Source organism: Hevea brasiliensis, chromosome 3 (assembly GCF_030052815.1).
Source record: "Hevea brasiliensis isolate MT/VB/25A 57/8 chromosome 3, ASM3005281v1, whole genome shotgun sequence".
Taxonomy (NCBI): Eukaryota; Viridiplantae; Streptophyta; class Magnoliopsida; order Malpighiales; family Euphorbiaceae; genus Hevea; species Hevea brasiliensis.
The window spans coordinates 49,766,753-49,791,801 of NC_079495.1; the positions used below are offsets into that span (position 1 = coordinate 49,766,753).

At 34.2% G+C, this 25,049-nt stretch overlaps 1 non-coding gene across 1 annotated transcript; it reads left to right on the top strand.

Annotated features, from left to right (window-relative positions):
• Nucleotides 1–7,638: 7,638 nt before the first annotated feature.
• On the top strand, nucleotides 7,639–7,745 carry LOC131179041 (small nucleolar RNA R71). Its single transcript, XR_009148048.1, has one exon. It is a non-coding gene; the product is annotated as a small nucleolar RNA R71 (small nucleolar RNA).
• The last annotated feature ends 17,304 nt before the right edge of the window (nucleotides 7,746–25,049 follow it).

The window sequence follows — 25,049 nt, forward strand, 5'->3', positions numbered from 1 at the left end:
GTTCATATGGATTTTCTGTTTTATGCTTTGTGAATGGAAATATTAAATATTTTGAGATGATTGAGTCATTGAAGGTTGGGAGTTGTGAAATATTTTTGGAAGTGCTTTTTACAGGTCTTTGAAGAACTGGTTTCTCAAAATACAGAGGGAACTCTGACAAAATTTTTATAAAATTTGCAGCAAAATTAAAATGGACAAAATTTTTTATTAGTATTTAAACTTGAATAAATGATTTTAAATTCTTATCAAAATGCTCACCACTTCCAAAATGTAAGAAAATTGTTTTAAAATCCCTTGTAGGGTACTTAATGAGTTATCGGTAGGTGAAGTTCGGTAGTTCATTAAGTATTCTACGGGATCATGTTATGCCTTACAGAGGGGTAAGGTGTGACAGGCACCTTGTGGTTTTATGTGGAAAAATGGTGAGGATTGAGAGCTTTGATTGAAACTTTCCATGTAGATTTTGAGAGAATATGTTTCGGCCATGGTTGTGCAAAATGAAGAAAATGAATATTGAAGTGGTCATTGCTGTCCACTTATGGGTATTTATACCCCCACTAAGGTCCACTAATTGTCCACTAATAATAATTAAACATTAGTTTAATCCAAGGTTTCAATATTTGCAAACTAATCCCCCATTTCTCATTTAATTGCATTTCATTTTTAATTTCATTTTTCATGGAGTTTCAAAAATTTAATACCACTTATTTTTAATGGACATTTAGGTCAAAAGTCCATTCTAGGTGTCAATGACCAAAATGCCCCCTCTTCGGTTTATATTTCGGATTTTTCGATACTACCGATTAACTCTTTGTATCGCCGATTTCTTTAATTTTCGTTTTTTTTATACTAACTTATTAATTTTTCTTTGATATTTTCAATGTCAATTACACCTTAGTAGACCTTTAATTTTGTCCCAAAAATATTTTTCGGGGTCCCCCGCGGTCCAGGGCTAGTCAACGGTCCTCGCCGTAACTTCCCGGTGCGGTCACCCATTGCTACGGGTTTGGCTCGTTTAACTTAGTCACATTTTATCTCATTTATTTTTTTCTAATTTTTCTCATCACATATTTCATTATTTTATAGTTTCTCACTGTCATTACAGTGTAGTTCTAGACATTCCGACTTTCAGGGGCAGACATTAGCTATCGGAATAGTAGGAGGAACGGACTACGAAAATGAGGATGTTATAGTTATGGTCATTTTACTATTGCTGGATAGATTGCATTAAAATGGCAAACTTAGGTCATTTTCGATTCTGGCAGTTTTTATATCCGAACTTGTGCAAGCATTTTGACTTGCTTATGGTCATTTCTGGGTTTTGGTGTCTTCATAAGAGTTGTAGGTCTATGTCTAAGCTATCCATGGAATAAATTTAAGGTCATTTGGACCTGTTTTAAGTGAGTTATGGTCAAAATACTGACTGCTGTTGAAATGGTCAATTTTCGGGTTTGCAAAGTCACTAATCTAGATTTGGTCAATTCTCATGTCACTTTTTGGACAGAATTTAGGTAGGCTTTCTTCATGAAAGTTGGCACATTTTGTGCCTAGTTTCACCTCTAATTGACCTCATACCAATTGGAGTCACAGAGTTCCATTTATAGCCTAAAACACATACTGCCCTTAACACATTTTTGAAGCCTTAACCATTCACACATTCAACTAATCATACTTCATTCCCAAACCAAATTCTGCATTTGTATCATACACAACCATTTATCACTTCATTTTATAGTCACTTTGGGCAGAATACAATGACATTAAATACACCAAATACAATTCTTAAATTACAAAGTCCATTTATAACAACATATACACATAATACTCCTAACCATTACACATAACTTCCATCATCAAATTACATATTCATTCTCTACTAAATCTTATACATATGCTACCAATTTTAGTACCATAATTTAACAAACCTTTCATGAATTTAAACCCTTCCAACTTCACCATAAGGCTACCCAAATTGCTCATATACATCAAGCTTTCCAACTTCAACATGTGATCTCACTTTACATTCACAATTCACACATATACATAAAAATTAAACTCTTATACATTTAAGCACTCTAATTAACTTCATTACCCATCAACTTCATATAAGAACAAACCACTTACCTTTCACTTTAATGGCTGCCCAAAATGGTACACTTCAATAACTCATCAAACCTCAACATTTCTTCCATAAATCAACTCACCACAACACCCACACAAGCTTTAACAAAGAAAGGATGAAGAAATGGTTACTTACCTCTTGTGGACTTCCTCAAATCTCTGCTAAATCTCTTCTTTTTTGTTCCCTAAAGGCTGCCCAAGGTGTGTAGACCACTTTTAATGAAGACATGGTAGATGAGGACTTTGCATAAAACGACCATGGGAGAGTCTAAGAGAAACCATTTTCGGCCATGAGAGAGCTTGGTGAGGATGATGAAGTGAGTGGGGAAATCTGTCCTCATTTTAAGTATTTATGTGTCCACTTAGTACTCCACTAAACATAGTTTAATTATATTATATTCTAAGGTTTCAATAATTGCAATTTTGACCTTAATTTCTCTTAAATTACATTTTATCTTTAATTCCATTTTTCATTAGATTTTCCAAATGTAATGCTATTTATTTTTCATTGACATTTAGGTCAAAAGCCAACTCTAGATGTCAAATGACCAAAATGCCCCTATTCGGGTTATACTCTTGATTTTTCGGTAACACCGACTTTTGTCGATTTCTCGATTTTTCATTTTTCTTTGTACTAATTAATTAATTTTTCTTTGACATTTCTAATGTCATTTATACTTCAATAGAAGTTTATTTAAGTCTTAAAAATATTTTCCAGGGTTCCCCATGGTCCAGGGCTAGTCAACGGTCCACGCCGCCACTTCCCGCTGCGGTCACCCATCGCTACGGTTTTTGGCTCGTTTAACTTAGTTACATTTCTCTCTTTTATTTTTTCTTTATTTTCTTGTATTTTCCTCTATTTTATTTCATTATTTCATGTCTCCTCACTAACATTTAAGTGTAGTTCTAGGCATTCTAGCTGTCCGGACAGACACTGGTCACCGGAACAGTAGAACGCACTACCGAACATAGGAGTGTTGCAAAAAATCAATCCTCCAACCTGCACCAACACATCCTCAACTACTCCTAATAGGTAAGCATTAGAACGATCAACTAACTGAATAATGACACTGGTTTCTTTCAAAGGACCCAAATTTAAGGTTTGAAAAACTAAATTTGACATAACATTAACAGATGCTCCTAAATCTACCATTGCACTTTCAAATTTAGAATCACCTATTTTGCAGGGAATAGAAAACGAACCTGGATCCTTACACTTAGGGGGTAATTTTCGCAGAATTAATGCCGACACATTTTCCCCCACATTGATCCTCTCATTATTCCTCAACTTGCGCTTTGTAGTGCATAGCTCCTTAAGGAATTTAGTATACCTGGGAATTTGTTTGATCGCATTAAGTAAAAGTATATTCACCTCTACCTTCCTGAAAGTCTCCAAAATTTCTTTCTCTTGTTTTTCTTTCTTTGTCTTGGCCAACCTACAAGGGAATGGAGGAAGAACAGAATTATTAACCTTATTCAGTTTAGGTGTAACACCCTCCCTGTAGCAACTTCGTACATTCTACTGTTCCGGAAATTCGTGTCTGTTCGGACAGCTAGAACATCTAGAAAAATATTTAAACTAAAGTGAGGAATCATAATTAACTCAAATATTAATAAGAAAAATTTATAAAAAATTTTAGAAATAAAATACAATCAGGTTAAATGAGCCGGTGCCCTAGCGATGGGTAACCCAGTGGGAAGTTGCGGTTCTCGCAACTAGGAGCCTTAGACCAGGGAGAAAATCCATAAAATAATTTTTGGAACTCTAGAGAAGAGTCATTGAGGTTTCTATGGCATTAGAATGCCAAGAAAATGCTTAGAAAAAATTTTCAATCGGTACAGACAATTTTGGTCTGTTAAGCCAAATGAAGGGCATTTTGGTCATTTTGTCTTTAGAGATGATTTTTGGCCAACTTTTCTAGTTAAGTAAATAATTATTATGACATAAAATGTAAATAAATATTGCTAAAAAATAAATTGAAAATGAGTAGAGAAGAAAAGAAGAGAAAATGAGATAAAAGGCCAATTATAAAATCACCATGATGTCATTAAACCATTACTACCAATTACAATTAACCAAGCCCACTTAAAACAAATAAAAACAGATAAAAACAAACAAAAAGTCATCAGCCATCTTCTCTAAACCAAACTAGCCGAAACACTTCATTCCACCCAAACCTCCATGAAAACTCCACCAAAGCTTCATAACTCACCAAATCTCACCCTAAAATCACTCAAGCTCTACACTAAACTTGATCCTCACACCTTAAATCACTACTAGGCAGCAAGAAGAGGAAGGAAAAAGGAAGTTTTGTGAAGGGAGAAATTCTGCTCCAAGTGGTTAGTAACCAACTCTTACTACTTTTGTTTCAATTCATGTTTAATGGCATGAAATAAGTAGGAAATGTAAGAAAACATAATAAAAATATGTGTGTGTATGCACCCCTTATAATTTTGGCAGCTAGGGTTGGTTAGGGTTTGATGATTTTTCCTAATAGCAAAGTGGTTATGAGCAGCCCTTGGTATGAGATGAGTGATTGAATATGTTTGTGTAAGTGAAATGCAAGTGGAATGCATGAAAGAATTTGAAAAACATGTGGACACTTGAACAACATTAGGGTTTGCTCATGTAATGGTATTTTAACCTTGTAATGGTCAATTAGTGACCATTTGAATGTGTGTAGGAAGGAATTGAAGTGAGTAAGGATGTTGGAGTTAAAATTAGGTGTGCTGCCCTTGGTGACCTGCAAGACTAGGTTTGAGTCCAGCAGGTTTGGGCAGCCATAAATGGAGTTGTAGAGGTTCAATCGGTGCAAGGTCAATTGGACATGAAACTAGACACATAATGACACAACTCTGGTGAAGAAAACCTGCCTAGAAAACTAAACCAAGTTACATAAAAATTGCCCTAATCCGGGTGACTTGCATTCTGCCTAGGCAAAATGACCAAATGAACAGTGTTTATTCATTTGGTCATAACTTAGTGTAGAAAGGTCCAATTGACCTGAAAGTTTACCAGCAGAAAGCTGAGACATAGACCTACAACTTTCATGAAGAAACCAAAATTAAATTTTGATCATAACATGTTCAAAAATAGACTTTCTCTCAGTGTACAAAACACTGTAGATTTGGTTCTGTCTAGAAAATCTGGACAGTTTGCAATCCAGCCAGTTATGGTGTTTAGGCCATAACTTGAGTTACAAAACTCCAAATTCAGTGATTCAAAAAAATAAATGTAACTAGACACAATAAGGAACAACTTTCATGAAGACAACTTTTCCAAATTCTTACTATACAAATGACCAATGGAATAGTAAACATAATGCTCGAAATCTGAAAATTGTGAATAACTAACACTAAGCTTAGAAATGGTATTGGCAACCAATACCAACAACTTTAGAATGCAAAATGTGGTATGTTAGGAATATTAGAACCAATGTACCTATTGTCTATGCAAAAGTTAACATTTTAGTTGACTAATAAAATGAATAGTAACACCTAAATTTAAATTTCAAGAATTGTAAAATTTAAAAGTGTAACATGCCCTAGTACACCTAGTAAGATTGGTTTGGATAGGTTGGCATACCAATAGGGTTCAGTTAATAGCACTGCATATGGCATTATGCCATTCTGCGATTTTATGAATTTTAGCCATTCTGACATTGTAATGATACTTGGCCTTGTGCCTAATGTTTATTACAGCTTATTAGCTGTTCTGTTGCACACCGGGAGATACATATGTGACCGATGGTGTGACAGCCCGAGGTACTTGATACCCAATACCAGTTTACCCATTTATCCAGTCCAATCATCCAGTATAGGTTACTTGGGCAACCAAAAATGAAAGTGGATAAATTTAATGAAATAATGAATATAACAAGTATAAAATAAATAAGACTACAAATAATTATCGAAAATTTGTCTGCATGAGACATCAATACATTCACTGCATATTTATTTCCTGTTATTTCTTTTTATTCTATTATTGGTACAACTAAGCATTATTGCTTAGCGCGTTGCTTTTTGCCACACGTAGGTTCTGGAGAGACTGACAGAGAGCCCAGTAAACCACAGACTGGTGAAACCATCTATAGCTCTGCATAGTGTCCGTGTCACCTCACCGTCGTCAGTGCATTGGTAGGACACTAGGTTTCATTTTGGTATTTTATAAATAACTTTTATTTTCTCATGTATAATTGAGACTTATGTAATATATTTCGGTATTAATGTAATTAGTGGAAATTTGTATTTATAAATGAAAAATTGAGTATTTATTTATGACTTGTATATAAATATCATGTAAATGAATGAATGAGAAATAGAAATATTGTTGAAAAATATTGAGATTTTGTTGATGAAATGGAGTTTGGGAATGATTGAAAACATATTGGAAGTGTTTTTCACAGGTTCCGAAGAACTGTTTTTTCCATTTTTAGCCAGTACTCTGTCGGATTTTCTATAAAATTTGCTGAACTTCAAATAACTTTATGTTTTCCATAAATGACTTAAATGAATTATACTTCACAAATTATACTTCATAACTATGAAAGAAATAAATAAGGAAGGATAAAAATAATTGAAATAACATATGGTGTTCCGGTATACTATGTGGCATATCTTACTCGGCTGCATTGTAGACAGGTAAGGGGTGTCACATTAGGTTTAGTACTTACCTCAATTTCAGAAACTTCAGACTCTTTTTCTCCTTGCTTATTCTTTTTTATTGACTCATGTAGAGTCTGATTATCAACTTCTTTCCCACTTCGTAACAGTATAGCACTTGCATTTTCTCTGGGGTTCATAACTGTTTGTGATGGAAGCTTTCCAGAACCTTGAGCTTCCAGCTTACTCGCAGATGAAGCTAATTGACCAATCTGCCACTCTATGTTTTGAATGCTATTTCTAGTTTCCTATTGAAACTATTGGGTATTGTTAGCCAAGGCCTTAACAATTTCATCAAGTGACATACCTTGATTTGAGGGAGGCGGAGGCGGAGGTGGTTGTGGTTGATTCACTTGTGGTCTTTGCTGTTGGTATCGATTTTGCACCGGTTGATTCCCATAACTCAAATTGGGATGATCTCATCATCCTGGATTATAAGTATTTGAATAGGGATCATACCTGAATTGTGGCTGTCCATAATGTCCTACTGCATTTGCTTATTGCATTGATTCATCCTCTTGTAACGCAGGACACATATCAGTAGCATGACCCGAACCCGAACAAATTTCACATACCTTAACAGGTTGCATGTTCCCTATAGCCAACTGCCTTACTAAAGAAGTTAAATTAGAAATCTGTTTCTCAAGGTTAGATGTACTTACCTCATTAACCTTCATGGGTGAGTGATCCATTCTCATTTCAAACTGCTGAGAATTTGCTGCCATGTTAGCAATCAGCCCCCTTGCCTCTTCTGGTGTCTTATCAACCAAAGCTCCTCCACTAGAAGCATCTATCATACTGCGGTCCATTGGTAGAAGTCCCTTATAGAAATATTGAATTAACAGCTGCTCACTTATTTGATGATGGGGACAGTTTGCGCACAGCTTCTTAAATCTCTCCCAATGCTCATACAAGCTCTCTCCATTATACTGTCGGATTCCACAAATTTCTTTTCTTATGTTGGCAGCACGAGAAGCAGGAAAATACTTTTCCAGAAATATCTGCTTCATCCCATTCCATGAATTGACAGATCCAGACAGAAGGTAATACAACCAATCCTTAGTTGTGCCCTCCGGTGAGAAAAGGAAAGCCTGAAGCTTGATCTGATCCTCTGAAACTCCTTGAGGTTTCATGTTGGAACACACAACATGAAATTCCTTTAGATGCTTATGTGGATCCTCACCTGCAAGACCATGAAATTTAGGTAACAAATGGATTAGTCCAGATTTTAACTCAAAAGCAACATTTAAAGCAGGGTATTGGATACACAAAGGCTGTTGGTTTAGATCAAGAGCAGCCAACTCTTTTAAAGTCCTAGCAACAGCTGTAACACCCTTAAGTTCGGTAGTGCGTTCTGCTGTTCCGGTGACCAGTGCTGTCCGGACAGCTAGGATGCCTAGAACTACACCTTGATATGAGTGAGAAGACATAAAATAATGAAATACAAGAAAAGAAAATGCAAGAAAAACAAAGGAAAAATCATAGCAAAGAAATGTAATCAAGTTAAGCGAGCCGAGAAACCTAGCGATGGGTGACCGCACCGGGAAGTCACGGTGTGGACCGTTGACTAGCTACTGGATCATGGAACCACGGAAAATATTTTTAGGACTTAAATAGACCCTTATTGAAGTATAAATATCATTAGAAATATCAAAGAAAAATTAAATAATTAGTACAAAGAAAAGTGAGAAATCGAAAAACAGACAAAACCCGGTGTTACCGAAAAATCGGGAATGCAACCCGAACAGGGGCATTATGGTCATTTGACATCCCGAATTGTCTTTTGACCTAAATGTCCATCAAAAATAAATAATATTACACTTGGAAAATATAATGAAAAATTAATTTAGGGGTACCTAATGTAAATAGCAAAAATGGGGAGTTAAATGTGGGAAATTGAAACTTTTGAATAAATTAACATTATCTTTCCACTTAGTGCTCCACTCACACCTAAAGTGGACCACTTAATCTGCATTTGGACAGCAGATTCATTTCCTTCTTCAATCTCAAAAATTCAGCCGTGAGCCTCCAAGAAGAACTCCATGGCCAAAGCTTCCAAGCTCCATGCATGAACTCCAATCTTCACTTTCATGCCATAAATCCAACAAGTCCCTTCATGAAAAATTGTCTACACATCACAAGGAAGAGTTTGATACCAATTTTAAGAAGTTTAATCAAGGTTTAACAAGCTCCAACCATAAGGTAAGTTAGCATTTTTGAAGATTTCTTTGATAAACTTTGTATACATGTTATGGGTGTTGGTTTTGTGAAGGAAATTTTTAAGTTTGAAGAGTATTGAGATATCCATTTTTGGGCAGCCATGTAATCATGTATTGATGAAGTATTTGTACATATAATTGATGAGAATTATGTTGGTTGTGATGATTTAATAACCTAGTGAATTACTTCATATTTATATGGTGATTTTTGGCACTTGGATGGGAATTGATGAATTGTAGGACAATTTGGTGTTGAAGAAGATTTTCGGCAGCTTGGGGACACTTGAATAAATGTATGTATTCATGGAAGTGTTGGCAGAATATTGACATAGAAGGATTGATGGATATGTATATGAACTTGTTGTGTAAAGAGTATGTAAAAACTAGTAATGTTATGTGTATGTGTAATTGTGTTTGGACTTTGGGAATTAGAGTTATATTTGGTGTATTGAAGATAATTGTAATCTGCCCAAAGTGATGTTAATGTAAAGTAATATATAGTTTTAGTAATGTACCAAAACAGATTTGGTAGGGAAGTAAACATATTGCAAGGTAAATGTGTGTAATTGATGTGTGTTAAGCAAAGTAACCAAGGGCAGTGTACATTTTAGCCAATAAGTTTAAATGTGTAACCTCAATTGGTATGAGACCAATTGGAGGTGGAACTAGACACAAAATGTGCCAACTTTCATTGAGAAAACATACCAAAATTCTGCTTGCAAGGTGACCTAAGAAAAATGACCAATTCGGATTAGGTACAATTAGGACCTGAAAAATGACCAATTGGGCAGCAGTGAGTGTTTAGGCCATAACTCACTCAAAACAGGTCCAATTGACCTGAAATTTTAACCAAGAATAGTTAAGACCCATACCTACAAGTCTTATGAAGACACCAAAGCCCAGAAATGACCATAAGCAAGTCAAACAACTTGCACAAATTTGGGTCCAAAAACTGGCCGAACCAGAGTTGACCAAATTGACCTAAAATTGACCTAAAATGGTACCATTTGACCAGCAATAGTATAATGACCATAACTTGGTATACTTAACTCGGATTGACCTGAAATTTTGCCCCGCGTGCAATAAGACATAGATCTACAAGTTTGTAGTTTTGACCAAAACCCGAAAACCTAGGGAACTAGGTCGTCCGGCTAGGTCAAACTAGTATCCCGGAATCCAGCAATTTGCACTAAAATGCACTAAACAAGGAAATGACTTTGGTAAAACGTACCAAACCTAAAACCCTATCGAATGTGACATATTAACGACACTAAGACCTAATTTACCTAAAACGCAATGAGGGTTGGTATATTAGGTGATTAAGTGAATAATTGAGTTCAGTGCATTATTTACCAAACACCATCGATAGAGACAGTTTAATTTAGCACTGAAACACTTCAAATTGTGTTTCTCAGTTAACAAGGACTCAGCAAAAGGGAAGGAAACACTGAGTCCAGATCAGGGAGACAGTCATCAGAGGTTTGTGCACAACGGCTATTTCTTTTGAATTTTTCAATTGAAATGAATTATGACTATTATACATTATTATTTTAAATTGTGTTTGTGCACAACTAGTTTTTAACTGATTTTGTTTTGAATATTTCATATGATTAAATGACATATTTTTCTTATGTATTATGTTTAACAAGCATTGGATTTAATTCAATGATTATTGAAATTGTTATAGTATGTATGAATTTAGCTTTGTGAAATGGTATTTCCACAATTATTAAGCATTGTTATGGATTGAATAAATTATGTTTTGGAAAATTTTGATATAACATGTTTTGAATTGTGATGGTAATTTTCATGGAAAAATGTAAATTATGATTTGAATTGTGATGAGCATAAAAAAATTATTGGATATTGGAATTGAATTTGAATCGAATTATATTGTGATTTATGCTCACTAAAAGGATTGTGATATTGTTTTATATCTCACTATAGATGCTTGACTAGGTTATTACCCGTCTCTCTCATTTGTTGAGAAGACAATGGAGTTAGTTGTGTTTTGATTACCATGGTACGTGCACAGGCTTAGATTTTCCTCTGATTTGAGGTTAGATCTAAGTTTATTTTATCGTTATGGCCCTTGCGGAAGATTCATTATTGTGATGGTATGCGGCACGATGATTCAACCTCCCGACCATAGGGAGTTAGAATCGATTCGACCTCCCGACCATAGGGGTTAGAATCACATCGAATATGGCCCTTCGGATTAGTCTTGCATAGTTAGTGAGATAAAGATTGATTTTGAGATACATAATGACTTTTGAGATACAATATGATTTTTGAGATACATAATGACTTTTGAGATACAATATGATATTTGAGATACATAATGATTTTTGAGATACAGAATGGCTTTTGAATGGTAAGGAATGGTGATTTTAATTATGGTTTATGTATAATTGATTTTGTTGGAATTACTTAAATGGATAGTCAAGATATGATAAATTGAATTTTGTGATCCAAGTCATTTATACAAATGATTTACATTATTGGCAATGAGTATTTTGAGTTGTGAAATTTGATCAGTATTCAGATTCTCAAATTATTTATCAGAAATTTGTCAATGTATATTGTACTATGTTTTAAATTATAGTTGTGCACCATCGAGTTCACCACTCAATGATAGCTTTGTATGTCGTCGCAGTAAGAAGAGCATAGAGCGATAAGTAAATTTCGTTGAAGATATATTCGGATAAGCTCGGGTATATCATAGGTATACCAGTACATAGGTTTTGATGTAAGCATGTAATAATATGTATGTAAATTATTTGAGCAGTTGTATATAAAACTCTTGTAAAATATTTTGGTATGTAATCAAATGTAAATTATTGTAAATGTAAATTTGGGATTTCAATTATCTGAATAGTTTGTAATATAAATTTTGAGTCTTGAAATGAATGAGATATTTCTTTATGATGGGATTAGTTTGAAAATGAATTGATTGTGTATTGAGAATTGAATTGTGAATTGAATTGAAGTTACTGAAGTTGTATTTGAGAAAACATATTGGGAGCATTTTTCTTTTGCAGGATTGAAGAACTGCTTTTCTCAAAATACAATGCACTTTGCCGAAATTTTGAAAAAAATTTTATAACACCAGATTTTAATCGATGATTTAAATTGCATGAAATTGTTTTAAAATCCCTTGTAGTATATCTAATGGGTTATCGGTAGGCGAAGTACGGTAATTCATTAGGTGTACTACGGGATCATGTTACATCTTACAGAGGAGTAGGGTGTGACAACAGCCATGTTCTCATTTTTGGAACTTGACTTTGAATCCGAATTCGAATCCGAACTTAGCTTCTTTGGAGATTGGACTCCTTCAGATATACTCGGAATCAGCCTACCTTGCTTAGCCAATTTTCTCAACTGTTTAGCTATTTTTTCTACTTTTGGATCAAAGATCAACTCACCAGATTGAGAAGTTCTTGTCATAAACAAAAAGAAATCAAAGTAAAAATAGAAAAATGCCTCAAAACCCTAGAAAACAATGGAATTTAGCCTCAAAAAGGTGGGGCCAAGGAATCCTATGGATTGATTGGTCTTGATCAGAGCGTCGTTTCCTTCAAAATAGGTATGGGCAGCCCTCCAAATTCAACCAAAATTCTTAATAAACAGTAACACCGTAAAAAAAAAATTTTTATTTTTCCAAAAACCTAAAAATAGCAACACTTCACAAATAAAATTAATAACAGAATATCTTAACACTAAAAACACGAATTCTAATAAACTTCAGTCCCCGGCAACGACGCCAAAATTCTTTATGGGTGTCAAATCCACTAGAAATTAAATTAACTGAGATTACCAATTATGAAATATTTTTCTGTAGCAAGTGATAAATCCAGAACGAACCCTAGAGACTAAATTATTAAATTTCGTGCACTTGTGTAATGGAAAACGGAAGAGACAAAGATTGTGGGGGTTTTGTAACACAAAATCAGAAGAAATAAAAAATTTAAGAACTAAATACGAAAATCTCAATTTAAATAAAATTCATTCCAAGGTAATTCTTATTCCAATGCATTGATTTGATCATAGACAAAAGAAATACAATTATCTCTTATTGATTACTTAACGTAGATTTACCAAACAGCGAGGTAAACCCCTGACTTCCCTATACTCATCAATTCGAGCCCAGCACTCTTATTGACTCTAATTATTAACTAAGTTGGTATTAAGCAATCCTCATCAAATTAATAACTGCTTTAAGAAAAGGAAGTAGTTAAGTTGAATAATAATTTATAAAGCATAAATCATTTAATTCACCCTATTGTTTTCTTAGGTTATTATCGAAAACTGGGATCATAATTAATAAAATCTAATTGCTACTTATGTTTAATCTTACACAACAATTACGGATTATGAAGATGAACTAGCAATTGATCTCATCAAATAATTAACTAATAGGCCTTTTTAGCAAATCATTCAATAGATCAAAGATAAATAAATCAGAAAACGATAGATATTCAAAAAGACATAAATTAAATTAAGAGCCTGGTCTCATAAATCAAGCTGAAGAACTTGAATCCCTTGAACTGAATTAAAAACTTAGCCACTGGCTTACAGAAAAATAAGAAAGAATTTTAAAAGATGAATTGAGAGGCTGCTAAATGATTTTGGAGGCGTCTGAATGCCCTCTGAGTCGGCTGCTATCTTTTCTATTTATAATAAATGATCTAGGGTTAGGTTTTTTTTAGAGTCTCTACCAAAAACTGCAACTGGAGCAAAATTAGGAATCCGATTGTCGATGGATACACGGCCCGTGTATCACTACACGGCCCAGTCTCTGTCAAAAACAGCAACTGGAGCAAAATTAGGAATCTGATTGTCGACGGATACACGGCCCGTGTATCACTACATGGCCTAGGGCCGTGTAACTTACTGGAGCTAAGTGGGTCTGCCTCGCATTGGCATAAAAAGTTACATGGGTCTCTAGCATTTACACGGGTCAAATTACACGGTCCGTGTACTTCGTTCCTTCCTCAGTTCTCTAGATTCCTTCTGGCAGAATGTTACACGGGTCTCTGGTTATGCTTACACGACTCGTGTACTTTGTATCAACAATGCTTCTCAATCCTTCGACCTTTCCAAGCTTCCTTCCACACTATATTACTCCGGAACTTCACCAAAACCCTGAAAAATACAGCAAGAGATTTCTCCATTTAACACAATTATTTCAACAACTCTCTAAAATTATGCCTAATAGATAACTATACTTAACCAATTGAATTAAATATAAAAACACATTAAAAACACTAAATGTGATGGGAGTAAAATTAATAAATTATGCACTTATCAAGGTTAAAAAAGGTTAGTGATAGTTTTCCTTATCTCACTTAATTAAACTTTGTGTTGAGGTTGAGGCAAGTTGAATGGTTAAGAAAAATTGAGGAAATGGTTGAGTATTGGTGAATCTTAGATATGGCAGCCATGAGAGGTGAGCTTGCTTGAGTTTTTCTTACACTAAAATGATGGGAATTAGTGTTGATTAGATGAGTTTGATGTATTGATAAATTACCTCCCATGTATGTATAATGAACACTTTAAATTAGGAGTTTGGAAAGTGTATTTGAGAGCCTTGGCAAATGGCCAATTTTGGCAGCCTTGAAGTTCATGGATTAATATTTGATTTCATGAATTTAAATAATGAAATATGACATTGATGGATTAAGGGCAGTATATGTAAGTAATGGTTGGAATTGTATGAAGTAAAGGTAAGTGATTTTATGTGTAATTATTAGTTATTTTGTGTATATTGTGTTGATGTAATTAAGGTTGTAATTAGTGTATTGAGAAACTGTATAAACCGTCCAAATGACCATGATGAGATGTGATAAATGATGTTTGTGCATTACAAATCCAGAAATTTGGTAAGGAAAATTAAGGTGAAGCAAGTAGGATGTGTAATGATTGTGTATTTGATGAAGTGTTTAAGGGCAGTATACAATTGAGCTTATAATCTGATTTGTGTGACCCCAATTGGTATGAGGCCAATTGGAGGTAAACTAGACTCAATAGAGACCAACTTTCATGTAGAAAGCTTGCCAAAATTCTGTCCAAAAAATAACCAATTTAGTGACCTAATCCGGATTGGTAACTTGAAACCCAGAATTTTTGACCATATGAACAGTAGCCAGTATTTTGGCCATAACTCACTCAAAACAGGTCCAAATGACCTACAATTTATATCATTGGAGAGCATAGACATAGTGCTACAACTTTAGTAGAGACCACCAAGCCCAGAAATGCCATTAAGCAAGTCAAATTAATTGCCCAAGTTGGGTTACAAAAACTGGCCGAATTGACTTTGACTTCAAAATGACCTAATAGTGTAATATAAGTGCAACTTGACCAGCCATAGTAAAATGACCATATCTTGGTCAACACAACTCCAAATGACCTCAAATCTATATCGTTGGAAAGTTTAAACATAGAGCTATAACTTTGGTGAAGATCATAGAACCAAAAATGTCATTTACTAAGTCAAATTGCTTGCACAAGTTGAGGTATCAAAACTGTCCAGAACCATTGCAACCTAGAATTTAACCATATGAACAGTACTCACTCATTTGACCATAATTCACTCAAAACAGGTCCAAATGACCTAAAATTTATATCAATGGAAAGATTAGACATAGAGTTACGACTCTTATAAAGACACCAAAGCCCAGAAATGACTAGAACTAAGTCAAATTGCTTGCCCAAGTTAGGGTACCAAATCTGCCAGAATTGAACTTAACCTAAAAATGACCTAAAGTTGCATTGAAAATGCAATCTGTCCAACTTTAGTAAATTGACCATATCTTGGTCTATACAATTCAGAATGACATGAAATCAGTGGTAAAAATTCAATAAGACATAGACTTATAATATTGAAATTTTGACCAGAACCCAGAAATCAAGAGAACTAGACCAATTAAGTTGATTAAGTTGACATACTAAATCTGGAATTGGTACAATTGACCATTAAGTCCAGAAAATTTCAAATAGGCATATCTCCCACAAGAAGTCTCCAAATGAAATGAGCCATAACAATATGAAAAGCTAAGAAAGAGACCTAAAGCTTTGTTTTAGGCATCTTCCTCAAATTATAAATGTATAAGGCCAGAATTTAAAGTTAAAGCCATTGACCTAATTGAGGACCATGCCAATATAGGACCTTTGAGTCCAAGTCAACAATTTGACTATAAATAATTCCATAAAATTTGAAGAATTACAAATAAAATTTTTGATTGACCCTAAGACATAGGACAACAATACTTATGAAGAATACTAGACCTCAATGATATTACAAACAGTCCAAATAAATTAGTAAAATCAGAACCGAAAATGACTAATAACGAAGTCGAAATTTAAATTTGACCTTGTTATGGTTAAATGACCATAACTTGAGTTATACAACTCAAATTGGAGTAATTCAAAAAGGAAATTAAAGAAGACACAATAAGAAACAATTTGATGAAGAGAATTTTGCTAATTTCACCCTATAGCCTGACCCAATGGAATAGTAACCATTGGCCATGAAATCTGAAAATTTGGAATCACATATAATTAGCCTTGAATTAAGTTTGGAAATCAATGCCAACAAGTATAAACTCAAAATGAGGAATCCTAGTGCAACTAGAACCAACATATCTGTTCAATGTGGAAAGGTCAATGTTTATGTTTGACTAATAATGTGAATAAGAAACATAATGACTTAATAAATCACATGAATGTATGAATGGGACATTAGTCCTTATTATCAGAGACAAGAAAAATGCTTTGAGCACAATGGTACTTTAGAATAATTGATGTGAAATGTAATATATCTGATGATCTACTAAATAATTGTGACATGTTGATACTAGAATCAACCTATCCATGATGCATAAAAAGGGGTCAATAATTTTGTTGATTAGTGAAAGGCATAATGACCTATAAACTCTAAAAATAAAGAATTAAATATTTAACTTTGTAAATGCCCTAGTATTGCCTAGTTAACTAGTTTGGATAGGTTGGCATGCCAATAGGGTTTTGAAAGCTGTATTGTAAATGGCTTCATTCCACACTATGTTTTATGGCTCATTATGCTACACTATGATTTTAATAGCCTATGGCTATATGGATTATGTTATGATACTCGGCTTATTGCTTGATTGTTTATATGGCTTTTTAGCCCCACTGTTTGCACACCGGGAGATACTTTGTGACCGATGGTGTGACAGCCTGAGGTACTAGGTATCCAGTGCTAGTTTATCCACTGTTTGCACACCGGGAGATACTTTGTGACTGATGGTGTGATGGCCCGAGGTACTAGGTACCCAGAGCTAGTATATTCATTTATCCAGTCTGGTTAGTGTATAGGCTACACGGGCAGTCAATTAAAATATTATTCAATTCAGACAGTTAAGTTAAGTATAAGAAAATTTTAGTACAATTAAATTAAGTATTGAATGAAATGAGTAAAAGAGATTAGCAATAGAAACATAACAAAAATAAAATTTGCAGAACCGTAGAGATTTAAAATACAATACAGTTAGAATAATTTGTATACTGGGTATTATTTCGGAAAGGTTATAAACTTAGCACTTCCAAAGAGGAACAAACTAGTATATAAGATAGTTTATGCTAGAAATACAATACCAAATTAAATTGATTCCTGGATATCCGAATTATGATTTATTTCTTTCTTTATTTGTATATATTATTTCTTATTATACTGTTGCACCACTAAGCAGAAATGCTTAGCGTGATGGAATTGTTTTCCTCGCACAGATACTTCGACTAAGATTTTGGAGTCCATATCTGCAGAAGTGTCAGAAGTGTACAAGGTTGTCACCTCCTCAGCAATGCATGTAGATAGGGCTTATATTTACACATGTTATGTATTTTGTTCATTCTAAGTATATTGTAAATTATTTGTATATTCTGTACTTGACAAACTTATGTAATTAGTTGGCAAATTATGTAAGACAATGAAATGTAAGAATTCTAATATATGAGTTAAGTATCTGATCATGATGATTCTGATTGAGATTGAGTATATATTGAAATTGTTTTTGGTAGATTCAGAAGAACTGTTATTCCAAATTACTGCCGGCACTCTGCTGAATTATCATTAAAATTTTTGAATTTTCCAAATTAGTCAGATTTTGATAAACAGTAAAAATAGCCTAAACCTCAGATAAAGTTTTTGAACAAGTAAATCAAGAACTATAATGAAATCAGATAAGATCAGGTGCTTCGGCACTCCGTGTGACACGCCTTGCTTGGCTACACTGTAGACGGGTGAGTGGTGTTACATTTAGTGGTATCAGAGCACGGTTTAGGCATTCCTAAGCACAGATAAGTAGAAAGAACTAGTATGTATACATGTATTGCATTCATAAGATTCGACGTGTCACTAATGCAGATCTGTTTACTTTTGATTATTCAAAGTCAAGATATGGACTCAGAGTCGCAGAGGGCATTAGAAAAAGAAATAGAAAACCTAATTCATGAGGTTATAACGTAGTGACTATGTAATGTTCTCGATGTTTGTATTGTAAGCTGCAGATTACAGTACCGACATGGAATTATTGCATAGAGCTACGTGCTTCCTCGTGCTACAATAAAATGAGAATATTTATAAGTAATCTATAATTTGATACAGTTACGCCCGAATAAAGTACTGTTACGAGAAATAAATGTGAAAATTCTAGTCAGAAATTTAAAAACTTCAGAACTAGCCTATCGAAAGACTACACTTGTAAGGTAGCTAGAGTCAGTGACTCGGTTACATTAATGTGAACTACCTGTACCATAGTAATTTTTATAAGCTTAGAGATTTCAGTACGGCTTATCATCCTTAGATGGATGGACAGTCAAAACGATTAATTCAGGTAAATTTTGAAACTCATTGAGTTCCTATAAATAAAGAAATGAAATGATAATAATAACCTGTAATATGTGACAAGTCCTCGAGAATATACTGAGAGCTCGTGTCATTGAATTTGAGGGGAGATGGACAAATACCTCCCATTGGTAAAATTCGTATATAATAATAGTTATTAAGCTAGCATACAAATAACACCCTATGAAGCACTGTAAGGGAGAAAGTGTAGAACAACAGTATGCTGAACTGATTTGGGTAAAGATATTTAAACTTCAATATGGAGTCTTATAATTCTTTTGATATTTTTGTCAAAAAGGAATGATTTAGGCATTTGAGAAAATATTTAGAAGTTGTAGTGCTACTCCCTCTGGAAGCAAGAGTAAATAATTTCCATTGATGGAGTTGTGTGTGGTAATAGTTATTAAACAAACATGGAGATACCAAGGTATAAGGTCTTGTATGAGGTAAATGCAGAATACCTAGATAAAGCGTAATTTAACAGAATTGGAATTGGTAAAAGAGATTGAAAGGACCAGTAAGGATTCTAGTATGGGGAATCAAGAAACCAATGAATAAGAGAATTTCATGAATAGAGATACTAGAGGCAAAGGAAACAATGATGGGAGAGTGAATAAAATTAAGAGATAACGATAGTCTCAGTTATTTGAATCCGATGAATTTCGAGGACGAAATTCCTTTTTAGAGGGGAAGAGTTGTAACACCCTCATTTTCGTAGTCCGTACATCCTACTCTTCCGACAGCTAATGTCTGCCTCGAAAAGTTAGAATGTCTAGAACTACACTGTAATGACAGTGAGAAAGTATAAAATAATGAAATATGTGATGAGAAAAATTAAGGAAAAATAAAAGAGATAAAATGTGACTAAGTTAAACGAGCCGAACCCGTAGCGATGGGTGACCGCACCGGAAAGTTACGGCAATGACTGTAATTGACATTGAAAATGTCAAAGAAAATTTAGTAAGTCAATATAAACAAAAACGAAAATTTAAGGAATCGGCGGTATAAAGAGTAAATCGGTAACACAGAAAAAGTCCGATTTGACCCGAAGAAGAGCATTTTGGTCAATTGACACATAGAGTTGACTTTTGACCTCAATGTCCATTAAAAATAAGTGGTATTACACTTTGAAAATGTCATGAAAAATAAAAATGAGGTACATTATATAAATAGTGAAAGAAATGAGGCAAATGTGCAAATTATGGAACTTTAAGTAATTAAATCATTAATTTATGGTTAGTGCTCCACTAACTCAGATTTTGGAACACATATATAAGCCAATTTGGGACAGAAATGTTCATCTTCAACCATGGAAACAAACCAGCCAAGAGAAACACCATGGAAATCCTCCATGGCCAAACCTCACTCCACCACCATGCACTCATGATTTAAGCCTCCTTTCCACTTGGTTTCTTCATTAAAGCTTGCACACACTGTCACACCCTACCCCTCTGTAAGGCATAACATGATCCCGTAGTATACCTAATGAATTACCAACTCCGTCTACTGATAACCCATTAAATACACTACAAGGGATTTTAAAACTTTTCTTACTTCTTTTTATAGTGGTGAGCACTATTTATAGGTGTTAAAAATTTTTTTGAACTTAAGTGAAAGAGATAACACTTTTGAATTATTAGGAATTTCTGTAAAAATTTTGGCGGAGTGCCCTCTATATTTTGAATAAAACAGTTCTTCAGAAAACCTGTAAAAGCACTTCAATATAATTCTCAATCTCCACTTCAACAGTTAAACAACACAATTTCTTTTTCAACTCAAATCCACAATAATTTTTCAAAGACTGAGATAAAAGAAAGATAATTATGAGTATTTTTACAAGTCAAAATACTCATAATTTACTTTACAACTTCAATGTACAATTTTAATTTATAACTGCTCAAAACCAAGAACAATATATACATACAGTGAACATACATTACAGTACAAAATGCAAAATGTGGTATACTCAATATACCCGATGATCTCTCAGTGTTGCCCTAGCAGCCTAGTCTGCCTGCCTCACAATCTGTCTACTCGACAAAGAATGGAAAGCTATCGCTGAGACAATGTCTCAGTGGTGCACAACATTAACCAAATACAACTTTAAATCACAATTCATAAATCATATAAATGATGGATACATAAAACCATAGTTAAATTCGAGACAATGAATGTCATAAGGAATTTAACACAATATACAATAAATCTCAGTGATCAAAACATAGTTAAATTCAAAAGACAGTGAATGTCAATAAGAATTTAAACTCCATTTCACAAATTATCAAAGCTCATAATAACACAATTTAGTCGAATAATTTAAGAACACAGTGTTGCCAATTCATTCACAACTTAAGCCATGACACAAAATTTCCGATCAATGCCGCGTTGTACACCACGACAAAGAAATCACAACCCCACTAATCGAAATCAATGAGGAAGGGAGCTAGCTATATAATGAGTACTCATCCGATCACCTCAACTGGTAAACCAGAGAGGGAGAAAAATAAACGATCACGACTCCATAAATGGAGAAGGAAAATAAACAATCACAACCCCATAAATGGAGAAGGAATGATATGATACTGTCATGCTAAGTGTGAACACAAAATCAATTCCAAACATTTTATTCAAATGATTCGTGAGAATCCAATAAATTTCCAAAGTCATAATTTCATTCACAAAATGGCAACACAATTCATAAGTAACTTCAATTTTCACAAATCACACTAAATAATTTTTTCCACAGTTTCAAACCATTTACAATACTTTTCAAGCAATAAGTATCCATTCAAACACATTTCCATAATTAAAAACAATAATATACAAAAAGTCATAATTTATTTCAATTGAAAAATTCAAAAGAAATAACTGTTGTGCACAAACCTCTGATAACTGTCTCCTGGCCTTGACTCAGTGTTTCCTTCCCTTTCCCTGAGTCTTTGCTAACTGAGAAACACAATTTGAAGTGTTTCAGTACTCATTTAAACTGTCTCTAACGATAATGCTTGATAATTAATTCACTTAATTCTATTATTTGCTTAGTCAACCTAATATGTCGACCCTCGATGCATTCTAGGTAAATTAGGTTTTAATGTTACTAACATGTCACATTCGATAGCCTTTTAGGATTGGTACATGTTACCAAACTCATTTCCATGTATCTTGCATTTTCTTGCAATTTGCTGGATTCCGGGATACTAGTTTGACCTAGCCGGACGACCTAGTTCCCTCGGTTTTCGGGTTTCGGTCAAAACTACAAACTTGTAGATCTATGTCTTATTGCACGCGGGGCAAAATTTCAGGTCATTCTGAGTTATGTAGACCAAGTTATGGTCATTTTACTATTGCTGGTCAAAGTGCATCAAAATTGGTCACTTTAGGTCATTTTAGGTTCGGCCAGTTTTTGGACCCGAATTTGTGCAAGTTGTTTGACTTGCTTATAGTCATTTCTGGGCTTTGGTGTCTTCATAAGACTTGTAGATATGATCTTAACTATTCATGGTTAAAATTTCAGGTCAATTGGACCTATTTTGAGTGAGTTATGGCCTAAACACTAACTGCTGCCCAAATGGTCAATTTTCAGGCCTCAATTGCACTTAATCCGGATTTGGTCACTTTTTAAGTTACCTTACAAGCAGAATTTTGGCAAGCTTCCTTCATGAAAGTTGGCACATTTTGTGCCTAGTTTCTCCTCCAATTGGTCTCATACCAATTGGAGCCACACACTTAAAGTTATAGGCCTAAAACACAAACTGTCTTATTGCATTTCTTTCATACACGTCAAGGATCACTCCTAACACTTACCAAACTCAATATTTAAGTCAATTCTGGTTGTATCATGACTTAAACATAATTTACAACATTTTATAGGTCATTTTGGCAGCTTACAATTACATTCAATGTGCACCAACAAGTGCAGAATTTGTCCAACTCAATTTACAATAATTCAATCACCAATTCATGCTCATTTACATGTCCCACTTCACACCACCATACATATACTCAAACTGCCACAACAACCAATACATTTTAACATCATTATTCCATAAACCAAGCATGAATTCCAGCATTCCTCAAGAGTTAGCAAACTGCCACAATGGTACACTTACATTCCATTACTTTCCAAGCTTTAAATTTCATTTTACATTTACATATACTAAGTATACATCACCCAAACAATTTCCTACACAATATACATTTAATCAATCATTTAATTCACCATTTACAAGCAAAAATAAACTGCCTTCAAAGTGTTTCCATGGCTACCAAAAGTACACATCCCCATTCAACATCAAACCTCAAAAATTTCTCCATAAATCAAACACCCATAACATCCTTACAAACTTTAACAAAGCAACAATCAAAAACATAAACTTACCACTTTGGAAATTCTTCAAAACCTCTCCAAAACTTGGTTTTCTTGTTGCCTATCTACTGCCTATGGTGTGGTGGTTACTTTTAGTGAAGAAACCCTAACCACTTGAAGCTTGGATCATGGATGCATGAAGCTCACAAATGGGACAACAATGGTGGTTTGGGAGAAAAGTTGGATTTGTCAAAGTGAGGATTTGAGAGGAAGAAGAAGACATTAGTGGAGTAATCTGCCCACTTAGTGAATTTTTAATTCCCATAGTGCTCCACTCATGCTAGGATAATCATTTAATAAGTTTTAAGTGATAATTACTCCATTTACACTCCATTTTTGTTATTTACATTAGGTACCACTAAATTAATTTTTCTATATATTTTCCAAGTGTAATATTATTTATTTTTAATGGACATTTAGGTCAAAAGAAAACTCGGGGTGTCAAATGACCACAATGCCCCTGTTCGGGTTGCATTCCCGATTTTTCGGTAACACCGGGTTTTGTCCGTTTTTCGATTTCTCACTTTTCTTTGTACTAATTAATTAATTTTTCTTTAATATTTCTAATGATATTTATACTTCAATTGATGTCTCTTTAAGTCCTAAAAATATTTTTCAGGATTCCATGATCGAGGCTAGTCAACGGTCCACGCCGTGACTTCCCGGTGCGGTCACCCATCGCTAGGGTTCTCGGCTCGCTTAACTTGGTTACATTTCTTGGCTATTATTTTTCCTTTATTTTTCTTTTATTTTCTTTTCTTGTATTTCATTATTTTATGTCTCCTCAATCATAACGAAGTGTAGCTCTAGGCATCCTAGCTGTCCGGACAACACTGGTCACCAGAATAGTAGAACGCACTACCGAACTTAGGGGTGTTACACACACACCTTGGGCAGCATGTTGGAAGCAAAAAGAAGAGGATTTGATAAAGTTTTGATCAAGGTCAAAAAAGGTTAGTGCTAGTTTTCCTCATCTCACTTTTTTAAACTTTGTGTTGCGGTTGAGACAAGTTGAAGGTTAAGAAAACTTGAGGAAATGGTTGAGTATTGGTGAATATTAGATTTGGCAGCCATGAGAGGTAAGCTTGCTTGAGTTTTTCTTATACTAAAATGATGGGAATTAGTGTTGATTAGGTGAGTTTGATGTATTGATAAATTACCTCCCATGTATGTATAATGAACACTTGAAATTAGGAGTTTGGAAAGTGTATTTGAGAGCCTTGGCAAATGGCCAATTTTGGCAGCCTTGAAGTTCATGGATTAATTTTTTATTTCATGAATTTAAATGATGAATTATGGCATTGATGGATTAAGGGCAATATATGTAAGGAATGGTTGGAATTGTATGAAGTAAAGGTAAGTGATTTTATGTGTAATTGTTAGGTATTTTGTGTATATTGTGTTGATGTAATTAAGGTTGTAATTAGTGTATTGAGAAACTGTATAAACTATCCAAAATTATCATTATGAGATGTGATAAATGATGTTTGTGCATTACAAATCTAGAAATTTGGTAAGGAAAATTAAGGTGAAGCAAGTATGATGTGTAATGGTTGTGTATTTGATGAAGTGTTTAAGGGCAGTATATAATTGAGCTTATAATCTGACTTGTGTGACTCCAATTGGTATGAGGCGAATTGGATGTAAAACTAGACTCAATAGAGACCAACTTTCATGTAGAAAGCTTGCCAAAATTCTGTCCAGAAAATGACCAATTTAGTGACCTAATCCAGATTGGTAACTTGAAACCTAGAATTTTTGACCATATGAACAGTAGCCAGTATTGTGGCCA